The sequence below is a fragment of the Diceros bicornis genome, chromosome 25 (genome assembly GCF_020826845.1).
Source record: "Diceros bicornis minor isolate mBicDic1 chromosome 25, mDicBic1.mat.cur, whole genome shotgun sequence".
Taxonomy (NCBI): domain Eukaryota; kingdom Metazoa; phylum Chordata; class Mammalia; order Perissodactyla; family Rhinocerotidae; genus Diceros; species Diceros bicornis.
In genome coordinates this window covers 2,577,696-2,596,635 of record NC_080764.1, presented here as the reverse complement: position 1 = coordinate 2,596,635, position 18,940 = coordinate 2,577,696, and positions in this window count along the sequence as shown.

Genomic DNA, 18,940 nt, shown 5'->3' with positions numbered 1-18,940 from the left:
ACGTAGACAGGAGTGGGGAAAACCGGTCTCAGGCGTCCTGGAGGGTGGACACAGCAGTGAACCGCTGGAGTCGACACGTGGGGCCTTTTCAGACCCGTGGGCGCGCTGCGTCTTGAGAGGGAAAAAGGTGCCTTGGGACTTGTGGACCGTTTAGGTATTACAAGGGGGGACTTTCTGTCATTTAACACAAGCCAGGACCCTAAATTTGAAAAGCAGCTGAATTCCACATGTCCTACAAAACCCTACTCTTAAAGGAGGGATTTTGTCTCCCAAAAAAGATATGTGGAAGACCTAGCCCCAAATACTACTGAATGTGACCCTTTTAGAAATAGGATCTTTCTAGAGGAAGTCAAATTAAAATGAGGTCATTAGGGTGGGCCCTAATCTAATATGACTGTTTCCTTATAAAAAGGGGAAATTAAACACAGAGATGGACACGCACAGAGGGAAGCAGCCAGGCAGGGTTGTAGGATTGGAGAGAGGCATCTGCAAAACAAGGAACACCTGAGAGCCAGCAACGCCAGAAGCTAGGAAGAGGAAGGAAGGATCCTCCCCCTGTTGGTTTCAGAGGGAGTGTGGCCCTGCCAACACCTTGATTTTGGACTTCTAGCCTCCAGACTGTGAAACAGTACAATTTTGTTGTTCTGTGGTACTTTGTTACGGCAAACCTAGTAAACGAATATGCCTATTAACCGTAATTTATTATTGCTAGACCTGAGCAGGCAGAGCTGGCGCTGCTTCCCCTAATAAGTCTCCTCCTTTATGCTGTTTTCGGCTGTCATTTAGGCTGGAGGGACAAGCTCCTCATCTCACAGCTCCCTTCTCTGCTTTATTTCTCTGAATTGCTCATCACTTTTAACGTGATGCACATTTTACTTATTCCTCTAGTCACTTGTCTCTTGAACTCTGATGTAAGCTCCTGGAGGGCAAGGATTGTCTGTCTCCTTCCCACCTAAATTCCACTCTTCAAAACAGTGCCTGGAACCCTGTAAGAGCTCCGTAAATGTTTGATGAATGCATAATAAAATGAATAAACAGATACATATTTTAAACTCCCCCTCTTTTTAAAATTAGAATAAAATAATTATGAAAATCATATGGCACCATAAATTGTCCAAAATTAGCTAAGAGGATTTACAAGAAAAAATAATGAGAAAGCACTCCATACACCAGACGCCTGCTACAAGGTCATTGTCATTGTTAAAATCTGAAAGGGCATAAAAGTAGACACATGGAGAGAGGAGCAGACTAGAACAGGACTCAGAAATAGAACACAATATATTGAGGAATTTAATATGAAACCAAGGAAGTCTTTTAACTCAGTGTGAAAACGATGGTTTATCATCCAGATGGAAGGAAATAAAGCTGAACTCTCACTTCACACCACGTACAAAAATAAATTAAAATGAAAAATAAAATTCTTAGAATAAAATTTTGGAAACTACATTTATACGTCTTTAGTGTCAGGGATACATTCATAAATTAATTTTAAGTAAGGCCTTCCCCCCATAAAATAATCTAACAATAAGAACAAAGCTAATTCCATTGTTGGGCCAAAAAAGAAAGATAGTAGACCCATTTATTTGTTGTATTGGAGGGTATAAAAAGATAAAAGTGCACCAGCTTCCCCGCACTTCAATTCTTCCACCCCTGGCCCAAAGATAAAATATTCTTAGGAGCATGAGATCGCTCTCCCTCGGAATGCAGATGGCTTGGAGGTGAAGGTCACATCCTCCCCAGTGGGGTTGCTCCTGGGACACCATCTACAGGAGCTGAGTGCTAATGAACACCAGGGAGAAGGAGTTGCATACTCAGCCCTGTCCTTTCTCTCTGTCCTTTTGGGATTTCTGTTCCCATTCTTGGCCTATTGAAGAGCCCAGAATTCAGTCCAGGAGAGCATTAGTGGGTCAAGTGGTCCCAATTGTAGCGATGTCTGTAGCCAGGACTCCATCCTTTTCCACGCCCCACAGAAACGCTGCTGGCCCTGCACTCTTCCTTCTCTCCCAGGACTGCGACCCCAGACTCAGAGGACCCATCTTCCAGTGGCTTCTTTGAGAAGTGTGAAGATTTATTTATAATCAGCTCAACTCCTCTTCCTTTTTAGCGAGAAAAAATATTGACAGTTCTACAAATCAATATCTTTTTCTTTCTAGGTTGTGTTCATCAGCACCAAATTATCTCAGTTTCGTGACACACACTTTGATAAAGGACACTTACCACCCAGCCTCCAAGCATGTCAATACGACCTTAGCTTTGATTTTCCGATGGAAGGATACCAACGGTACCCTGCAGAATAAATTGACCGTGTCTGGTCTCGTGTGATTTTTACCTTTCTCACCCTTCAGGGAGCTCTAAATCCATGAGCTGAATTTTAAAATGATATTAACACAATTAAATGGAATATTTCTTAATGTCCTAGTAATCTTTTCTTTTCACAGTCAAGTTCCCTAAACTAATTTCATTAAAAAATATTTCCATCATAGAGAAAATTACTATAAATAATAGAACAGAAACCCCAGATCCCACCTTTCAGATGTGGTTGATGCTAACATTTTACTATCATTGCTTCATGGTGGAGAGGAGGGGCCTACCAAATACATCCCTTTATCCCCACACTTGCTGTGATTCAAGTCAGAGAGAGATGCAGGATTCAGACAGCTGGAACTGAAATGGTAGCTCTATTACACTTAAAAGCTGGACTGGAGGAGCCCACTAGAGTAGATGACCATATACCTGGGTTTGCGAATGCTACCTGGATTGACTTTGGTCCATTGATACAATAGAATGTCACTGGGCCATAAAAATTAACGAAGTACTGACACATGCTGTAACGTGGATGAACCTTGAGCTCATTCTACTAAGTGAAAGAAGCCAGTCACAAAAGGCCGCATATCATATGATTCCATTTATATGAAGTGTCCAGAACATGCAAACCTGTACAAACAGAGAGAAGATTAGTGGTTGCCAGGGGTTGGCATCGGAAGTGAAGGCAGAGTGATAATCAATGGGTACAAGGGTTTTTTTTGAGGTAATGAAAATGCCTAAAAGTAGATAGGTGGGATGGTTACACAACTCTGTGAATATACTAAAATCCACTGAATTGTACACTTTGAAGGGTGAATTTTGTTGTCATGTGAATTACGTCTCAGTAAATATGTTATAAAAAGATCTGTGGCTAAATTATTCAAGCCAGCTCATGTGTCCTTCAGAAGCAGAAATGTAAATATATGTGGCAATTAAAAGACCCACACAAAATTATACAGATATTTTAAGGCACTTCATACTAGAATAGATTATATGACTTCTGGCTTCTGGTAATGGTGATGCAGTTTATACTGGACTAAGTATTCCATCAATAAAATTATAAACTCTAGATCAATTGTAAAGACAAATATCTACATAATTATAAAACAACTGTTTTAAGACACCGAAGAGTGTAAACAAAAGCAGGAAGAAATGGGACACATTCAATGCTGGACAAAAGGGGAAAACACAGAGTGATATCTACATTTAAATGGATGAATATAAAAGACTATTTTCTTTTCATAAATTCTGTAAAAAAGTGAACATTTACAGCAAATATAATGACGCATTTTGATGTTTATGCCATATATGCAAGTAAGATACATAACAAGAACACAATAGGCTTCTTCATACTTTTAATTCAAGATAAACTATGATGAATTAAGAAAGAGTATTGCAATCTCTAGAGTAAGTACTAATAGAAAAATAAAAGAGGTACAGTAAAAAGCCAATTGAGGACATACAATGGAATATTAAGAAATACTTTAAACCAAAAGAAAACAGAAAAGAAAGAAGAAGGAAACAAAGAACAGGAGGGAATGTAGAGAACAAATAGCAAGAGGGTGTGTAACCCAAACACATCTATAATTACATTAAACGTAAATGGATCACACACTCCAACCATAAATCAGAGTTTGTCAGACTAGATAACAAACTCAAGACCAAGCTACATGCTGTGGGATATACTAAATGGAAAGACACAGATAGAATGAAGGTAAAAGGATGGAAGGAGATATGACATGCAAGCAATGAGCAAAAGACACTGTGTAACTATATTAATATCAGACATGGCTGACTTCAAAGAGAAGGGTATTATAGAGATGAAGAAGACCGTTTCATAGTGAAAATTAGAAAAATTCATCAAGACTTAAGAAACACAAACCAAAACCTAATGTGCATATATCTAATGACAGAGTTTCAAAACAGATGAAGAAAAAGTGACAGAATAAAGAGAGAGATAGACAACTCCATAGTAATAGTTGGAGACTATAACACCCCTCTCTCCACAATTGATAGAAGAACAAGACAGGAAAAAAAAAACAACGGTGAAGGCATAGAAGATGTGAACAACACAGTTAACCACCTTGACCTAGTTGGCATTTATGGAACATACACCCAACAACTGCAGAACACATTTTCTTTTCAAATGCACATGAAACAGTCACCAAGGTGGGCACTATGCAGGGCCACAAAACAAGTCACAATAAATTTCAACACAGAGTATTGTATTCGATCATACAGAGTATTTATCTGATTAAAAATGAATTAAATTAAAATCTGTAATGATAACATATCTAGAAAAATTAGCAAATATCATTGAGATGAAAGCTCCCTATCATTGGTCTATAAATTGAAAGTAATCCCAATCAAAATCCCAGGAATTGTTTTTTTTTTTGTAGAATTCAACAGGTTGAAACCAAAATACGTATAGAAATACAAAAGTCTAGTATAGCCAGTGCAAGTTTGAAAAAGAACAAATTTGGAGGACTTACACTACCTTATTTCAAAATTTCATGTAAAGCTACAGTAATCAAGCAGTGTGATATAGTCTCAAGGAGAGACAATAAGACCAATGGAACAGAATGGAAGTCAGATATACGCTCATATGCATTCTGTCAGTTGGTTTGTGGCAAATGTGTTATCGTAGATATTCATATTAATCTTTAACGCTAACATAACTAGAATTAATTGTGGTGTTTATAGAGAAGTAGAATCATCACTTTTTCCCCTCAAAGTACTAATTATCCCAGAGCATCTCAATGCAAAATCCAGCCTTTTCACAAAAGTGTGTGTATTTCATTTTAATGCATTATTTTTTCTAATTAAAGAAATGTTTATGTTTAAAAATACAAAAAGGGTGATGACGATAATGATGCTACCACTCTCACATGTGCTAGTGAAGCTGTGCCACGCTGTGTCATGATGCAGGCTGTCCACTCCTGCCCCTGTCCACTGTGGGTTGGGAGGGATGGGTTGGAGAGTGCTCTACTCCATGCAGACATTCGTGGGTCCAGGCTCCTTTCTTCTTGATGCTCTACCATCCTAGGCCCTCAGTGTTGTCTGCTGTCTTCTCTTCATCTGGCTGACAAAAAGACAAAAAGAGAAATAGCAGAGGATCCCAAGAGTATTTGTTTAGGGTCAGGCCTAAAAACAGCATTCATCCCTCAGTCCCCATTCCATTGGCCAGAACTCAGTCACAGGGTCCACTAGTCACAACAGAGGCTAGGAATGCAGGCTAACCATGGGACAGGAGGAAACGAGAGGGCACATGAACACACGGCTTGTCCCACCGTAACAGGGGATGTTGAGTGGGAACTTGCCCTGTGCCAGGCTCTGCTTGTGAATGCACATCATCCTCACACTCTGAGATGGAGGCCACATTCATCACCTTTTCATGGACATGCAGCCTCTGGTAACAGTGAGTCCAGGATCAGGGCAGTGGGGATGGATGGGGTGAGGTAGACTTTAGATGCATTCAGCAGAATTGGTGATTAATTGGGTTTGGAAGGGAGGGGCTCAGTGAGGGGGAAGAAGATTCAGAGAGATTTCTAGGTTTCAAATTTGGAGGCCTGGGTTGGTGGTGATCCCACCAATCAAGATGGGGCCACATGAGGGAAAGATAGACGGGTGGAGAGCATGCTGAGACCGGAAGGCTAGTCTGAGTTTGCCAAGCTCCCCAGTTCCAGCCCAGCTGACTTTTCCACTGCCCCTCTTATGGTAAAGAATTGTAGGAAGGTTCTGTGGTTCTGGAACCAGACCACCTGGGCTCTAGTCCCTGCTCTGCTCTTAGTAGCTGGGGACCGTGCCTGGGCACATTGCATAGTTGCTCTTGCTTCAGTTTCCTCTACAGTAAACAGGGACAGCAGTCGTGGCCACCTCAAGTTGGTGCTGGGGCTCAGTGACTTGGACAGCGTGGATTGAACTATGCACGGCACGTAGTCAGCGGAAGGTGCTGTCATTATTATAATGCAATCTCCGTCTGCTGCTCTTGTACCATCTGACCCTGATGCCAGCCTCCATGCCAGGCCTTCATGCCTTCACCCCCTAGATCTCCCTACTTGGAGTGCCCCCTACTCTCACCCCACCCCTCCTCTTTCTATCTCATCCATCAGCACTCTGCAAGGCACATCCAAGCTCCAGGCTCTCCAGGGCATCCTGGCTGACTGCTCCCACCAAGCTTACCTTGGGAGCCCCCAGGACAGCCTGACCTTGGTCTGCATGGTTCATCATGCTGAGAAGCTTGAGCTAACAGTAGGGGAAGGAGGGAGAGCTGAGGAGAACTCCTTGGGTTTCTGTCCTGTCCCAGCATCCTAAGGCCTGACTCAAAGCCTTTGGCATCCAGCCTTGGCTGCCAGCTCCCTGGTCCTGATGCAGACCTGGTGCCGAGAACATGGCAGAATGGAAAACTACCAGGATGCTGTCCTGAGGCCACGTGAGAGGGAGCGTTTCCAAGTGTTCCCAAGCACATCTGGCTTGCTTATTTCTATAAGAATGAGTTAAATTCTTTAAGACAGGACACATTGTTCTGACAGACTGGTTTGCAATTTATTTGCATGTAAAAATAACTGGACAATAACAATTTCTTTCTTGAATCTTTCTCATGTGGCAGGAAATAAAATTGTTATGTGTTATAATAAAGATTGTATTTTTGTATATGTGGCTTTTATGAAGCGCTAGCACTGTTGTGGGTGATTTCTTTGAGAAAATAAAAAGATAAGTCATGGAAAAAATATCTAGCAGCTCTTAAGACAGACCTTAGAGTAACACTTTGTTAGATTATGAAGTGCGGGCGCTGGGTATTGCTTTACTTTTATCATCTATTTATTATACTTTGCCTTGTTAGGAGAGGATCTAAAGTGGGAGACTGAGTCACATCAGGTAGCTTTGCCCACTGTGAGGACAGCTCTTAACCTTGGTCCTGGGTCCTGGAGGAGACACGTGACCTAGACCAGGACTGGCCTTGGTGAAATCCAGGCCAATTCTTCAGCCTGTGCTGTCAACCCAAGGTAACAGCCACAGTGGCCAAAGAAGCTGGAAGTAAACTCTCAGAGCTTCTGACTTGTGCCCCCAGCCCCGCAGGTCAGACATGCTCTTGATGGATCATTGTGACATCTCCTATTTTCAAAAGACTTCCAACCCAACCATCCAAGAACAAGGGTCATCTCCTCCATGGAACTCAACTCCCTTCCTCTGAAACAGAACAGCTCCCCGTTTCTCATAAGACGAAGTCCACATTCAGTGGTCCAGTATCTGACGCCCTCTGCAAACTGGTCCATTGGTCTCTTTTAACCTACCTCTTGTTGATCTCAATTCCAGCAAGACAGCTTTATGTAGCAGAGAGAGAGAGGTCTTTGGTAAACATCCCCCAAGTTCATTCCAGATTCCAGCAGAACTAATTGGGCTACCATTCTAAGCCAAAGTGGCGTTGACAGGCACAAATTTCCCACATGGCACATACGAGCTGTGAGTTCAGGGAGGACAGGACCCACACCCTGTCCATCTTTGTTCAGCACCTCACACTCCAGCACGCTCACAGCAGAAACTTGAGGAATGTTTATTAAATGATGACTCTTCGGAAGATATTCAGAATACTGGAAAGCTGTCAATTCCTTCAGATGTATCACACACACACACACACACACACACACACAGCTAACAGACAAACACAAAATGCCAAGAAATCACATTGAAAGAATGACCTCCCTTTATTTGGTCATTTATAACCACGTACGTGGGAATTGGACAAGAAGGTCCTTAGCGCTTGAAATTAAGTGTAATTTAGTCCATAAAATAATGAGGGACAGCAGGTTAAGGCTCAGTGGTTCTCTATTTCAAGCCAGTTGTGAAAAGGAAATGTATATTTAGGTTGAGGAGCTGTTGCTTCAGGATTTCTAAATTTGAGACTCAACCAGAGCTTCACTGGACAACTCACATCTTGGGCGTGAAAAGAGATCGGGTGTGCACAGCTGTGGGCTCAAAGCAGAGCAGTCTTGGGTTTTCAGATCAATGCCAGATAGTAGCACAATGTGTTTTTGTCAGAAAATGGGTTTTTCTTGGTGGAAAGAACAGATAATTTGGAGGTAGAAGACCTTGGCTCTAGGCATTTGAATGTGAGGCGTGCCTACTTGAAAGTCATCCTCAACAACAGCCTTATGAACGAGGTGTTATTATTATCCCTCCTGCATGGTGAGGAACCTGGCTGCATCGATGGCTCTCATGTGGTCTCCTGCATCAACGCCCTTTGCCTGTAACTTTCTCAACTCCTCCCACTCTGACTCTGAAATCACCCTTGTGACTCCCACGTCGAGCAGATGTCAGCAAACATGATACAAGCAGAGAGTCTGGGAAAGGGCACGCGTGTTTTCCACTCTCTCCTAGAATCCTGTCAATGCCATGGGAAAGAGTCAGGCCACCTGCCAGGATGAGAGACGCATGGAGCAGAACCATGTGGTGGAGCCAAGGCTGTCCTGGAACACCCAGCCATCAGCCAGACCATGAGATGACCAAAGTTTCATGCGCACCATCAGCCCAGAGAGGTCCAGGTCAGCAAGACTGCGTGGCCAATACATGGACCATGAGAAACGTTAGGTGTTGTTTCTTTACGACAGTGTTTCTCAACCTTGGCTTGTCTGCTGGACAAGTCTTTGCAGTGGCAGCTGCCCCGTGCATTTTAGGATGTTTAACAGCGTTCCTGGCTTCTACCCAATAGATGTAGTAGTCCCCTCCCCAAGTCATGACAAGAACAATGTCTCCAGACATTTCCATGCGGTCCCATGGGGGGCAAACACCCCTGACAGAGAACCACCACTTTAAGCCTCTGGGTAGGAGTGGTTTGTTATGCAGTGTTACTGTGACAATTGGTAACTCCTAGGGGGAGCACAGCCAGAGACAGTCCACCTGTAAGACCACTGGTTAACACTTGAGCTGGTTCACACCCTGGGAGGACTTCTCTAGCACCTGTCTGCTTCCCCAGTCCTGACTTCCACTCCTGCGGGGGGTGCTCACCTCCGCCTCCCTGGGAGCACAGGAGCTCCCGCCACCTCCACCCACGCCTGAGCATCTCCCTGGCATGTCCACCCCAGACCACCGCCCTAGCCCCAGGGGTGCCACTAGCCTCTCCACCCTGCTGCCCACGCTCAACTTGACTCTTTCTAGGGGTGGAAAAAAGCTAGGAAGCATTTACTACGTTTTTACCATCAGGATCTTGATTGAATTTGAGAACAATGAAGCTGGAGCTCAGAAAGGTGAGGTGCTCACTCAACGCAGTGAGCCCGGTGTTGGGTTCTGGCCCAGTCTTGTCACCTCTGATCCATTTGCACACAGACATATCCTCCTGGGGTCTCTGTCAGCCATGTGAGGATGCCGTGGGCCTGGAAACTCTCTTCACACGAGCAGCAGATTACTATTCCATCGTACTCTTTTCTCACAGGACCCGTGCAGCCTTCTGACTGTCACTCTGTGCTTCTTTTTCATATTGATCAAAGTTAGACCAGACCACATCGCACACTCCCTGAGGAGAAGGTCACCTCATGCCCCGTTCTCTTGCTTTGGAGGTCACCAAGCCACTCTGTTAAAGCCTTACGTGGGAGAGCCTTCCGGAAGCCCAGTGAAGCTGTCTGCACGCATCCCTCAGTATTCCAGAGCTCCCTTCAGCCCTCACTCTGCGGAAAGCCTGACCTTTTCCAAAGCAGCCTGGCGGCAGGTGTTACAGCCTCACCTGCCTGCTGCCCATCAGCTCAGCCCAGGTCCTTCAGACATCGCCTCCTTTTCATCCAGTTGCTGTGAGTCGCAATGGCCTGATCTGCTCCAGCTCCCGTCACGCCTGCTTGACATCTCTCAGACGTCCCCCGAGGCCTGGTAGAAGGAGGTGCTGCCAGAGTCAACTGCATACTCGGGATTCAGGAAACCCGACAGAGTCATTGACAAGCACCAAAATGCACCTGGAAATGATGGGAGAAGACAGTGGCTTCTAGTCTGACTTCTGTTTGTACTTAGAGAGAAAGGGAGGCTCAGAGAGGGTAAGTAGATGCCCAGGGTCCCCCAGCGAGAGAGTAGCAGAGGACGGATCTGGTCTGGGCAGATTGTTCTTTGTGTCTGTGGCACCCTGCCTCTTCCCATGAGGAGTTTGGGGAAGGGATCTTTCACTGTCACCCTTGTCACCGCACACAAGGGATTCTCTTCCTTAAGAAGCTGGGCCGAGGGCTTGCTCAGGAACGCGAGCAGGAGGGGGCTCTACAGTAGCGCTGGAGTCCTTGCAATGTGGTGATTCTGCGACATGGGGATGTAAGAGGTGGGCACTGAGGCATGGGGTGGAGGGCAGAGGGGCCCCGGGGCCCCTGGTGCCTGGCCCTCCACTGGCCAAGCCCTCGGAGACTGGCAGGGGCAGCTTGAAGGAGGCATTCAGGGCAGAGTCCCTGTGAGTGTGTGCTGCCAGGAGGGGCTTCACCCAGGGTGTGGGTGGGCAGATGACCCAGGTCCCAGAAATGGATGCATCCGGCTAGACCTTCTCCTGTGGGCCCCTCATGGAGCTGCCTCAGGCCAGCCCTCGGTGCCTCTCCTTCCACCTGCCCATCGGAACTCTGCCTTCTGGGAGCCATCCCAGGGATGAGAAGAGTTCCCTCACTCTGCCCCCTGAACATCTTACCTGGAACCTTGTTGCCTTGACCAAGGAAACAACTGCACTCAGTAGAACTTCTGATCCAGCCTGGGACCAGCTCTGCCCAATGAAATCCACTCATTTCTGGTGTCACCTGCGTGTCTGCATTATGCCCACCTATACTCACCGTGTCCCTTTATGGCCATCACCTCCTTAATCCTCAGGAGCTCCTTGGAAGGAAACAGTGCATCAGAACTTGAAGAAGAGACTGAAGTGCTGAGCAGCCCTCACCCCGGCCACGCGGACACGGGGCCTGTCACCAGCAGAAACACCTCCCACCTCAGGGGCCATTACTTCCCTCTGACTCTCCACCTGGCTGCCTGTCTCAGATACTGACTGAAGCATGGTTGTCACTCATTTCCTTGTGAAGGAAAAATGTCACCACATTGGGCAATTTCCCCAATTTTCCCTGGTTTCTCACCAACGACTCACGCACTGGAGCCATTATCGTTAGCGAAATGGGCGATGGGGGAGCGTGGCTCCCTGGCTGCTCAGGTCGTCCCCATTCAGCCAACCTCCTTCCTGAACGCCTGGCTGCGAGGAGGTTAGGGGAGGACGTGCAGCTTTCCTGTCACCATTGTCATTTCTGAGCTGTCACCTGGCTCTGACCAGCTTTAGGATCACAGGGCAGCCATGCACCTGGGGACACAGCCCAGACACAGAGGCTGCAGGTTGTTGGGTGGAATGAGCCTGCCTCCCCGGCCCTGTGAGCAGACACAGCTCGCAGCATCCTGCCCCACTCTCCGGGCTCTGACCAGCTGGCCTCCTGTGGAAGGTCTCTTGAGGGCTCTCTGTCCACCTCCTCCATCTGTCCCGGAGGACAGCGCCCACCACGTGCTCTTGCCCAGATCTGAGTGGGTTATCATGGAGCAGCAACTGGGGTCCACAATTCAATGCGGATCTGAGGGGCCCCAAGAGGTGAGAACCTCCAATGTGCTCTTAAGCCAGCACCTTACACCTGGTGGGGGTGTAGTGACTATGTGATCGAATAAATGAACAAATGGGTTTGTTTTATTTCCTCTGAAAGTGTGAAGAAATGCAGATCCTTTCCAGGAGTGTGCGGAGCTGGCTCATACCGGCTTGCAAGAGAAGACTGTTAACTTTTCAGGAATACAGTGAGGTGGCTGCTAAGTGTAGGTGAAGTGGGGTGAATTGTGGACTCCCCGACCCTGAAAGGATATGTTCCCTGGGAGCCTGTTCATGTGAGTGTGCTTACTGGAAAAGGGGTCTCAGCAGACGTAATAGAGTTCAGGCCCCTGAGATGAGATCACGCTGCATTTAGGGTGACCCTATATCCATTGACAGGTGTTCTTATAAGAGACAGACAGAGGGAGATTTGAGACCCAGACACACAGGGGAGGGGACCGCATGAAAACAGAGGCAGAGATTGGAGTGATGCGGCCACAAGTCAGAAATGATTGGAGCTGCCAGAAGCTGGAAGAGGCAGGAAGGACCCTCCACTGGAGCCTCCAGATGGAGCGTGGCCCTGCCAACAACTTGATCTCAGACTTTCAGGCTTCAAGACTGGGAGAGAATAAATTTCTGTTGTTTTAAGCTGCCTCATTTGTAGTAATTTGTTACAGTAGCCTTAAGAAACTAGTACAATAGGCATTATTAAAAATTATAGTATGTAAATTTACAATTAAATAAAATATGGACGATACATACTTAAAACTCAGCACTTCCTAATTGCTCTATTATGTCTTACTATTATTTTTGCTCTTGAGGTCTCATTTACATCTGCTTTTCTTTACGGTGGAGATGCTGGGTAACAGCACTCTACTGGGCGTCTCTCCCAGCTCCGTGTTCAGTGAAGTCATGTTTGCAGCTCGGAATTGGTCACAGTGGGATCGTTCACACCATGAAAACTGACAAATGCCACAGATCAGGGCTTGAATGACTGTTTTGTTGACCGTCTAGAGGTAAAGTGATGGAGACACTGCTCGTAATGCAGATTAAACATAAAAGTGTGTCCTGGCAATAGCTGTTGCATTTTATGCAGCACAAAAAATGAAGAAAAAGTCATCGAGTACTTGAAGGCCCTTACCCAATTCCAAAAGGAGTCACTCAAGTCATTAGCCAGTGGATGAGCTTTCAGAATGTTCTTTGTTGTTTCACTTTTACCTTATGTACTACCCATTAATGTTAACAAAAATATCTGGGGCCAGCCTGGTGGTGTAGTGGTTAAGTTCGCACCCTCTGCTTCGGCAGCCCGGGGTTCGCAGGTTCGGATCCTGGGCGCAAACCTACTCACTGCTCATCAAGCGTGCTGAGACGGCGTCCCACATAGAAGAACTAGAAGGACCTACAACTAGGATATACAAGTATGTACTGGGGGCTTTGGGGAGAAAAAAGAAAAAAATATCCACCAACGTGTGGGAGCTACACTCACTCATCAGTTGCAACCGTAGGTTGGCTGCACATACAGTCATGCACCACATAAGAACATTTTGGTTCAACAACAGACGGCATATACGACAGTGGTCCCATAAGATTGGCACCATACAGCCTAGGTGTGTAGGAGGCTGTACCATCTAGGTTTGTGTAAGTATACTCTGTGATGTTCGCACAATGACAAAATCACCGAATAATGCATTCCTCAGAAGGTATCCCTGTAATTAAGCGACACGTAACTGTACAAGACTTCAGCAAAAAATCAATGAAAGCATTCCACAAGAATCAATCGGCTATGTGGAATTTATAACAAAGGATATGGTGTAGTTTATTATTATTTACAAATTGTGTGCCACACATCCTTTATATCAGTAAAATTTATAATAAACATATGCCCTCAAGGTTGAGGTTCCTGAGCCAGATGCTAGCTCACATTAAGGGGAGTTTAGTTATCTGAAATTCCTTGGGATTAGGTAGAAAAAGCAATTTTGAAACTTCAAGAGATTGAGATACAGGAGCGGTTTTATCAATCCGTCCCACCTGGCATTCCCACTAAGCCCTCTTGATGGCCTGGGCATCACTCTCTTCACCACAGAATGAGAAATAAATTGGAGTGAAGAAGAAGGATCTTTAAAAGGATCAGAGAGCTGCTCCCTACGGACCGCAGGTGGGACTAGATTCCAGGGGTCCATTAGGTCACCCGCTCCGTCCTGACCACCTCCACCTACACGGTCACTGTTACTCTAGGCATTAGATGAATCTCTTGTTCAGAAGAATTGTGAGTAAATGGATGCTCAAGCGTTTTTCTTAAAACCTCAGGAAAATTAGTCAGTGTGTAGAGGAGTGGGCGCTAGATGGAGGTAGAAGAGGTAGTTAACCGTGTGAAGATGCTCTTGCCTGACCCACACTTAGGAGCACCAGTGTCCCCCCCCCCGGTGGGTCTGAGGGGCAGTTCCACTCAAGGTGGTTCCTAACAGCCCGTAGGCTCGTACAGGGGAGCCCTGGCCCTGGAGCATGGGTGGTGGTCCCCCCTGAAGGTGCACAGGCCTGGCTGACCTGTATGGAAAGTCAAGGACAAAATGCCAAGACCAGAGAGCTTGCTGTGCCACGTCCAGTCAGGATGGATTGCTATGGGTTCCTCCACACAGAGTGGCCAGATGCCCAGTTGGCCTGGACCATGCTGATTCGTGCCTGTTGTCTCAGCTAGTGATTTACAGTATCTCCTTTGATGACAAACGCATTCTGATTTGGAGGTTAAATTCTCTATTCACTGTTCATTTTGTTGCCTCCGTGACTCTTGTGATGTTCCTTCTACTTGATGTTCCTTCCTTCTGTTTTTGTCTGGCTTACTCTTGTTCATCCTCTGTGACTTAATTTCAATCATATTTCCTCTAAGTCCATCAGGATAGTCCCAATTGCACCTCCTCTGGGTTGCCATAGTACCCCAATATACACCAGTCATGACACTTGAACACCAGGTCTGAGTCATCTGCTTATGTGTCCTTCTCCCCCAAGCCATGAGTCCTGGATATCTGGCCCTCATGCCCTTCTGCACCTCAATCACATGGCACAATGCCTATCCCCCCACCCAGGTGCCCTGCAAATTTTTGTCAACACTGTACAAACAAACCAGTACATAGAAACCAACCTTGAAAACAAGGTACCTCTAGGATCCAAATGAATTTAAAGGAGGTATAAATCAAAGAAACAGGGACTTCAGGTACACGAGTAACCTCAATGGACTTGGGAGCAATAATAGCTTTTTATCTAAATTAAACATAGCTGGTTTGAGGAGACTTTGCTTCCAGAAAGGAGACTGGGGACAAATTTGTCTCTAACTTTGGTTCCTGAAAAATAAATTAAGGCAATTATTACCTCAGGATTGCTGCTCAGTAACCACCATCTTCTTTAAATTCTGTGTTAATACAACCACACAAAAGACATTTAAATAGTCACTAGAGACCACAGTTTTTTTTCCTAATTGGCGTTATATCCGATGCACATAACCCGAGATCAGAGTTCACTTCTCCTTGAAGGAATAGGCAGGCAGACATCAGCCTTATTTAGATGACATGCCCTGGTGGGTAGATGAGGATGCTACTTGCCTTAAACCAAAAGCCCAGAGTGGACCTCCAGCCATCCAGCTGTGGCTGAGTGAAAGAATGTGGAGGAATGGTGGGAGTCAGAGTGGGTGGTGAGCAGTCCATCCTACCAGCTCAACATCTGCATCCTCAGCAATGCACAAGCACTGCTGTTGTCTGGGGACCATCTTCCCGAGCACACAACGCATCAACAGGCATTTATCGAGGGCCGTTAGTCACTCAGCTTAATTCAGCAAATTACCCAGCATTCTCGTAAACATGAACATGATTGTCAGTAGAACCCTGCGTTCTTTCTTGTACTTACTCATTTCCTAGTTAAGTACTCACCCTGTTCCAGGGGCTAGGCACTCGAGACAAAAAGTGTCTTCAGTGACTGCACAACAGCGATGCATGTGATACTTGCTGTGGTCTGGGAAGAGCAGAGTGCTGTGGGTCACACAGTCAAGGAGAAGGGAGACAGCCCTTTAGAGGGACTCTTAGTGGAGGTGATACAGCAGCTATCGGTTTCATCATTTATTCTCCCAACAAACATTGGGGCAATTACTGTGTACAAGATACTGTTCCTGGTACTTTATATCCATGATCTCATTTAGCCCTTACAATATCTTCCAAAATGGTTATGACCATTCTAGAGATGAAGACACAGAAGCTGAGAAAAGTCAAATGTCAGGTCCAGGTTCCCGTCGTTTCCAAATGACGTCACTAACATGTTTCACCCACACTCTCCAGCTACAAGTCTCTTCCACTGTCTGTGTTGCCTCTACTCATGTCTAAAATATAGAAACGTATTCAGAGCAGCTTGGTGGAGTGGGTCTTCTGAGAAGCCCTCAGACACAAAAATTCTGGGAGATATACGATATGTGTATAATTTTAAATGTTTGGCTAGTTTTAAAAATATATATTGGACTTACCTGTGGAGAAGAAATAAACAAAGGACACGTCAAAACCATGAAGGTTGGTAGGAGAATAGGCTGAACCCATAAAAGCTGGTGCTGCTCTGGAGGAAAGCCAGTGCTGAGAACCTAGGATGTGGGGGTTAAAGGCAGCTTGGGGGTGTCAGGGGATGATGACTTGGTCCTTGCTTAGTGTTGGAGATGAGCCAAGGTTTTTGCATAAAGCCAGGGTTCTTGAAGAGCTATATCCTCTGAGAAAGAGTCCAGATGGGAAATCTATCTAAATGCAAAGGGAAGTGTTTGTGAACCCTATCTTCTCTGCTACTGTCCCAGGTAGAAAAAAATAATGCCAATAATAGTCATCTCCATTGATTATTTCTAATTACCAACCTGTTCTCACATGACTCTGATGTTCAATTTTAAATTACCTCCACTGCAACAGACTCTCTGGTTGAGACATTAAAGAGGTTTCAGTTTGCTAGTTCCTTCTTGCACCTGGCAGGAACAATACAAATTTTTTTTCTGGAGAAGTAAATCCTCAATCCAGACCCTTCCAAATTCCCATAAGTTAAATTTAGGCAAACATAAAGGTGGAAGAAAATTTAACTAAAAATAATACAAATATGTTATATTACATATTATAACAAGCCACCAGAAGTAAGAGGCAGCATGACGAGAAGGAGAGTTTTTGTGCCCCGTCACAGACTTTAGATATTTAACTGTTAGTAGAATGATGCAAAATAATTCTATATAAAAAACTTAAAACTGAAATATGATGTAAGAAAATGAGCAAAGAAGGTATAGACTATATAAATGAGCAGACAGATTTCATAGAAAATTGATAAAATTTGTGGAAATTAAAACACAGTGGCTAAAATGAGAAGCACAATGAATACGTTAAATAGCAAAACAGATACTGTTAAAAATAGAATCAAAGAACTGGAAGACAGATCAGATAAAATTGCCGCCACATGGCAAAGAGAAAGAAGACATGAAACATATGACAGTGAAGAAACAGACATAAAACCAGAAAGTCTGACCTGTATGCATTCAGAGTTCCAATAAAAGAGACTAGAGAAAGGGAGAAAGAAAATAACTAAAGTGATAATGGCTGATTTTTATTTTTTTCAGAACTGAGGAAATGAATCCAGAATACAAAGAGCAAAAGCCATAACCAGGATACATAAAACAGAAATGACACCTATATCCACTGTAATGAACGGCACACAAAGACCTCATAAACCTCTACAGGGGAAAGGCAGATCACCCAGAAAGGGTTAACAATTAGGTTGACAGCAGATCCCTAAATAGCAACAATAGAAGCCAGAAAAATTGTGAATAATATCTTCACAATGCTAGGAAAAAATCACAGTTAGCCTATAATTCTGTGACCAGTAAAAAGATAAGGAGGAAATAAAAAGCTTTCACAAGAAAAACGTCAACAGATCCTCACCAAAAGAACTCCTAAATTTATACGCTTTAGAAAGAAGGACAATGAGCCCAGAATAAATGCGTGAGATGCAAGAATAAATGCTGACAAAAATAGATGCTGACCACACTGATGAAATATGGGTAAACATTAATAAATAATAATAAGATATAATTTGTAAGATTTAATAATAATAATACACAGTCCACTTAAAATACTGAAAAAAGTAACCCAGTAGACTGGGTTGGGGAATAAGGCTTTGGGGTTGCAGTGGTCAAATGCCTTTGTGTTGTTCAGAAAAGGTCAAGTTATTGATTACTTTCCATATTTATAATGATTATTAGGCATGGTAACTTTTTGTGTGTGTGTGTGTGAGGAAGACCAGCTCTGAGCTAACATCCATTGCCAATTCTCCTCCATTTTTTTCCCCAAAGCCCCAGTAGATAGTTGTACGTCATAGTTGCACATCCTTCTAGTTGCTGTATGTGGGACGTGGCTTCAGTATGGCCGGAGAAGCGGTGCGTCAGTGCGCGCCCGGGATCCGAACCTGGGCCACCAGTAGCGGAGCACGCGCACTTAACCGCTAAGCCACAGGGCCAGCCCAGGCATAGTAACATTTTAATTGTAATTCCAACACTATAAATGGGAAATTGTGGAAGGAGAAAACTAAGCCAATCTAAAAGAAGGAAAGAAATAGAGAAACTAAGAAACAGGAAATTTGGTGAATAGAAGACAAAATAAGACAGTGGTAATGCACCTGCACATCAATTACCCCAAAAAAACTTAAATGGAGAAAATTAAATGTTTAAAATATGAATGTTGCCAAAATGTATGACAAAAGATACAATTAAATGCTTTAAACTAGATACACCATTGAAACAAAAGGAAACAGAGCTGTTGAAGCTGAAAGAACAGAAGAAAAATACGTGTGCAGCCAAGACTCCCCGGAAGAAAGCCAGGCAGCTATGTTGATACAGAAACACACACTTGAACAAAGTTAGCAGGGACAAAGAGGGTCACAGTGGCACTTCCTCCATCAGTGAATGAGATACAGTAGTTCTAAACTTGGAGGCATCTTAGGAAATCGCTTCAATCTTCATAAAAATTAGCAGAACTGCAAGGAAGAGTTGGCAAATTCACTATCGTTGTTGGAGACGTCAAC